Here is a 5,815-nt window from a genome sequence, read left to right as displayed (position 1 = left end):
CCTGCACCCCGTTTCTCCAATAAATCCCCATTTTCCCTGTATTCTGCCTGCCTGCCTGCTTCCTGCCTGTTGCCTGCCCATTTGATCGCGCGTTAACCCAGCGATCGCAGCCCGCAACCTGACAGAATGACTCACCCTAAGGAAAAAGCACCTTCCGTGACCGAGGAGGAATACGTCGGTCTCGTTGACCAGGTGCTATTCTGGATAGCCCAGCCCGGCATCCGGGAAGATTCCCCAGCATGGGATCTCGTCAGCCGGAGCTGGGACATCCTGGACCAGCTGTCGCTAGAGGAGGACGCGCACCTCACGGAGGAGGTGCAGCTGGCCGAGCTCCGGACGGAGCAGTGGGTCGCTCCGAGTGAGCCCGGGACTGTCCTCCTGCTGTCTGCCTTTGTGGACAGCGCGCAGCCTCCCTTCCCGACAAGAACCTGGAAAAAGAAGAGGAAGAAGCACGCGATCATCCCGGTGATCGCTCTGGAGGTGTGTGCACTCGTCCCCGCCTCCCTCTCAGCCGGGGAACATGAGGACTCTCTGGCTGTTCCTGAGGTCACCTGCGCCGCTAAGCTGCCTCCCCGGGCAGCTTCTCCTGTCCGGAGAACACGCCGGGCCGCCGCGCAGCCCGAGTGGCCGCCTCCCCTGCCTGCAGGTCCACCGCCTGAGGTGCTCCCTTCGCCTCTGCCTGCTGCAGCTGCTGCACCCCAGCAGGAGGTCCCGGCTACGCCCGCTGTCCTCGCCACCAAGTTCTTCACCCTCTAGGGACTATACTGGAGGGTGATGGATGAACTGGCCACCCTGAGCGTTCCAGAGGTGGAACAGCTCGCCGCGCAGTTGCTGTGAGACTTCGCCGTGTTCTCTCCCGTCTCTCCTTACAGCAACCTGGAGAGATTGGCAGAGGATATCAGGAGGCTGATTCAGCTCCGGAGACCTCCGGCCCCTGCTACGCAGCCCGAGCAGCTGCCTGCGCAGCCTGAGCAGCCGTCTCTGCCTGTGGTTCCAGCGCCCGAGCAGCCGCCACCGCTGCCTGCTGCGCCTGCAGCTCCCGTGCCCGAGGCTCTCCCGCTGCCTGCAGCTCCCGCGCCCACGCCCGAGGCGCTCCCTCCGCCTCTACAAGTGACTGTGCTCCGTGACTCCTGTTCCTTACCCCACTCTTGTCCCTCCTGCCCTAGTCCCCAAGGAGGTCCCAGACAGTCCAACCGTCACTCCTCCCTCCTCGGAGGTGGAGGAGCTTGAATGGGACCCCGCGGGGACCCTCTTGGTGACTCCTCCTATCTCGTCTCGGCGAGCTCGACCCCAGCTAAGGTCTGTATCCCGTAAGGGGAGAGGACACAGGAGCAGGGCTGGGGTCCCACCCACCCTGCCCCCTGGCTCGCCCTCGCTCGCCTGTACTGGGGCTCGGACGGCGCCTGCGGGTCCTGGGCCTTCGGGTCAGCGTTCGCCCACGGGTCCCCCTCTGAGGCCTCGTCTTGCTCCCCGCTCTGTAGCCTTGTCGGTCGCCTGCAGGCTCCCCTGCTGTGGCTCCTCAGTCGCCTGCGGGTCCCCCCGCTCCTTGCTCTCGCTAGGGTCCCCTTCAACTCCCTCGTCCCCTTCCCTGGCGATCCCTCCAACTCCTTCCTCGGTCCCTCCATCTGTCCCTCGCCCTGCCTCCTCTGCCCTTCCGAGGTCCCCTCCTGCTCCGGCCGCCTGCAGCCCCTCCGGCTGCCACCCGTCGCCCGCTGGGGCTCCCTCGGGCTCTCCTTTATTCCCCCTCCTTCTCTCCCTGGTCTCCTGCCTGTATCCCTCCTTTGTTTGCTCCCCTTCTCTTTGTTACTCCTGTTTCTGCTCCTCGTCCCCCAGTGTCCCCTTCATTCACTCCCGACCCTTTTGTCCCACCTGTTCCCTCCATGTCCCCTTTCCTGATCTGTTTGCGCACCTTCCCTATACTATGTCAGGTCCTGTCCTACTTCCTGTCTCTGTGCCAGTTCTGTGTTTCAGTCCTGTTCCCTGTGCCCCATTAATGGTTTGTTCCTCTTTTCCAGGTCCTGTCTCCCTCGTCTCATCCGTCGCCTTCCCTGAGACACACCCGGAGTGCGCACCTTTGGGGGGGGGGGGGGGTTCTGTCACGCCCGGCTCGTACGATCCTCGTGTGTGCCGCCCCCCTGATTATCCACGTGTGCTTCCCCGATCGTACCCAGCTGTAGCTTGTTGTTTTGCTCTGTCTTGTCTATTTCAGTCCCTGTTTTACCTTAGTTCATTGTCCGTCATTGATGTTAGTTGACGTCTGATGTTTCCTCCACCCCGTTTCTCCAATAAATCCCCGTTTTCCCTATATTCTGCCTGCCTGCCTGCTTCCTGCCTGTTGCCTGCCCATGTTTACCCAGCGATCACAGCCTGCAACCTGACAGTGGGGACATATAAATCTAACACCCACCTAAACCCACCCCCCCGTAAGCTCATCAACACTATAATCGTTGGATATTGGTGGGGACATGTCCATGTTAATTCTACGCCCTTGGTTGGAGGGGCAGCAATTGATGACTGGCAGGATGCTCGGCCAATCATTTCATGTGTTTTTCTTTTACCACAATTAAAACAGTTAATATGCATGTGATGGTTGTATGTACCATAGAAAACATACCTTTAAGAGCATTTATGGTCTCCATGTCAAGACAACAGCTGGCACTTTGGGTTGTACTTGGTTTGATGTAGCCGTCATCCTCTTCATCCTCTAAATCACTTACCAACTAAAATAAAAAGAAAAGAAAGCATTAAGTTGTTACCTTTCTCAGTCGTCAAACGAGTGCGGGTATCCACTAATGTGCAGAGCCATAGAACTCTGGAAGCATGTTTGGGAAACCCTGGGAGGAAGGCTGCACATTGCACCATATTATGTGCTGTAAAGTTAGTTTATAAATGCAAATTTATAATTTACTGGCAAATAAACTTGTATTTGTATTGAACAGCTTTAATTTTAAATTCAACAAAATATATTCTTACCAGGTGTTTTGACATACTCCTTTGATGTCGGGCACAGTCACTTTCTTCAGAATCATAACACACCTCTGTGGGAATTACAGACCTTTTTTTCCCAAATTTCTTTCTTTAGCCTTTCTGCCATTGCAATAGCAGCATCCTTATTTAGGGTGGGGTTCTTTTCCTATATTCAAATTAAAATGGTCAGGATTAAAACTGGTAAAAAAAAAATATTTATTTTATAACATAAATGCATTTTTGCAATAATAACATATGGTACTGGTAATTTGATTATACTTCCAGTAAATAACATTGTTTTACAACTACCAGATCATTTGCATTTACATTTACCAAGCCTTCAATGGTTGGAAACATTTCAGAGATTCACATTTCTAACAAATCTAACAATAGTGATTGTTTGCTTACCTTATATTTTTCATTGACATTTTTCAACAAGAAATCTGCTATTTACTTTTCTCTGTCTCTTCACATTCACAGAAGTATTCCAAATATCCTCTCCATAAATGAACTTGTCTCTTTTTTCAGCCATGGTTTTCCAGTCATCTGTAATAATGACATTAAAGAAGGATATGCACACTATTTAGCATATGCACATTTACTGTACAGTTGCACCGATTGCAATTTTCATGGCCATTCTGTTTTTTGACCTGCCAATGTGTTTCGATTGTGCTGTTAGTTTTCTAATTTGTTAAAATGAAATGAAAAATTCTGCAGTTTAGTAGACTCCATGCACCCCGAAAGTAAAAAATAATTACTCAAAATCTCAAAGCAATGAGCTAACGTAGACTCTGTGGCAGATTTAGGCATGGACAACAGATATGCTAACCGCATCTACTAGCTACTAAACCAGACTAATGTTACTTAATTTTAATTAACATATATATACAGTGAGGGAAATAAGTATTTGACCCCTAGCTGAATTCTTAAGTTAACCCATTAATAAAGAACTGAGAAGTCTGTAATTCCACTGGTGTGTTCATTTAAACAGGAAAAGATAGATTATTAACAAAACAAGCAAGTAAAAATCATTATGTAACAGTCACAAACCAATTTGTCATTTATATAGGGAAATAAGTATTTCCAGTACAAGCCAGCAAGAAATTAGGTCAAGTACATGTGCACTAACACAACACAAGTAATACTTAATTAAGTATTAACAGATACTAAGCCATCATTGTCATTTAATGGCACTAATTTGTTAAATAGTATTCTTGGGTCACTAACCTGTCTACGTCTTCAACCTTATCACTCTGGGAAATACCAAAGAGACATCTAAGGACACCGGAGAAAAGATTGTTGACCTTCACAAAGGTGGAATTGGCTGCATTACCATCAGCAAACAACCTGGTGAGGAAGTGACAACAGTTGGTGGAATTATTCGCCAATGGAAGAAAGACAAAATAACTGTCAATCTCCCTCGGTCTGGGGCCCCAAGGAAGATTTAATGTCATGCAGCATCACTGCTGCATGGTGAAGGTGAGGGCTAACCCCAGATATACATGGGAGAAGCTCGTTAATGATCCCAAAGCAGCAGGGACCACAGTCACCAAGAAAACCATTGGTAACATATGCCGTTACTGTTTGAAATCCTGCAGTACCCCTGCTCAAGAGGGCCCATGTTCTGGCCCGTCTGAAGTATGCCAGTGAACACCTGAATAATTCCAATGAGGCTTGAAAGAATGTTATGTGGTCAGATGAGACCAAAATCGAGCTGTTTGGCATCAACTCTACTCGCTGTGTTTGGAGGAAAAAGAATGCTGACTAGGAAAACCATGCCTACTGTCAAAAACGGAGGTGGAAGCGTTATGCTTTGGGGATGGTTTTCTGCCAAGGATACAGGACGGATGCACCGCATCGAAGGAAAGATGGATGGGGCCATGTACCGTAAAATCTTGGAGGAGAACCTCCTCCCTTCAGCCACCCCTTCAGCGGGTGGGTTTTTCAGTAAGACAACCACCCTAGGCATACAGATAAGGCAGCAAAGAAGTGATTCAAGAAGAAGGACATAGTGGTCATGGGGGGCCCTAGCCAGTCTACAGACTTTAATCCCATAGAAAATATATGGAGAGAATTCAAGCTTCATCTATCCAAGTGACAGCCTAAAAACCTTAAAGATTTGAAGGAGGTCTACAAAGAGGAGTGGATGAAAATTCCTGATTATCTGCACACAATCCTGGTGAACAACTATAAAAAAAGTTTTTGATGGCCAAAGAACTTCCACCCAACCATCTTCAGACTCTGAATCAGGGCCTTTTGTAATCTGGGTTATGTCCTTCTTGTCTGATTTGTCTACAATATCTAAGCGTTCCACCTCTACAGACCTATCCTTAAAATAAAATAATGCTAAATTGTATTTTGCAGACATCTATGCCTGTCACGATCACTGGTGGGTGAAGCGGTGATCGTGCGGGTTGGCTGGTGCAGAGCAGGCAAACAGGCAGGTATCGGGGAGAAACTGGGGGTCATGACAGAACCCCCCGCTTCTCCGGGCGCACCAGGGAGGAGGCGACGGACGGGACACGGGAACCGGGACCTGGAAAAGAATAACAAGGTTAATGAAGGACGGGAAACAGAACCAAAGCACAAAACAGAACTAGCGACAGGACATAAGACAGGACTTGGCAAAGGACTGGAAGGCAGAAAGACAGATAAAAAAGGGAGGAACGGAAGGGACAGATGGAATAAACGGATTGGGAGTGCCAGGCAGAAACACCAGAAAACCAGGAGTAGCGTAGGGCGGAATGACAGGAGGGACGAAGACAGGAGAAAAGGGAGCGAAGGAGGGGGAACTAAGGGGCATCCGAGGAAGCCACAGCGGGCTTCGGGAGGCAGCCGGAGGGGCTGC

The 5,815-nt window shown here is 49.8% G+C and overlaps 1 long non-coding RNA gene across 1 annotated transcript; it reads right to left on the bottom strand.

Annotated features, from left to right (window-relative positions):
* Positions 1–326: 326 nt before the first annotated feature.
* On the bottom strand, positions 327–4,323 carry LOC125704205 (uncharacterized). The gene is made up of 6 exons (XR_007381054.1): positions 4,195–4,323; positions 3,376–3,513; positions 2,974–3,133; positions 2,615–2,720; positions 552–876; positions 327–428 (listed from the first exon to the last, which is right to left on the bottom strand). It is a non-coding gene; the product is annotated as an uncharacterized LOC125704205 (long non-coding RNA).
* Positions 4,324–5,815: the final 1,492 nt, after the last annotated feature.

The sequence above is a fragment of the Brienomyrus brachyistius genome, chromosome 1 (genome assembly GCF_023856365.1).
Source record: "Brienomyrus brachyistius isolate T26 chromosome 1, BBRACH_0.4, whole genome shotgun sequence".
Lineage (NCBI taxonomy): Eukaryota > Metazoa > Chordata > Actinopteri > Osteoglossiformes > Mormyridae > Brienomyrus > Brienomyrus brachyistius.
The sequence above is the reverse complement of the archived record's forward strand: the minus strand, read 5'-3'. Positions and strand labels throughout refer to the sequence as shown.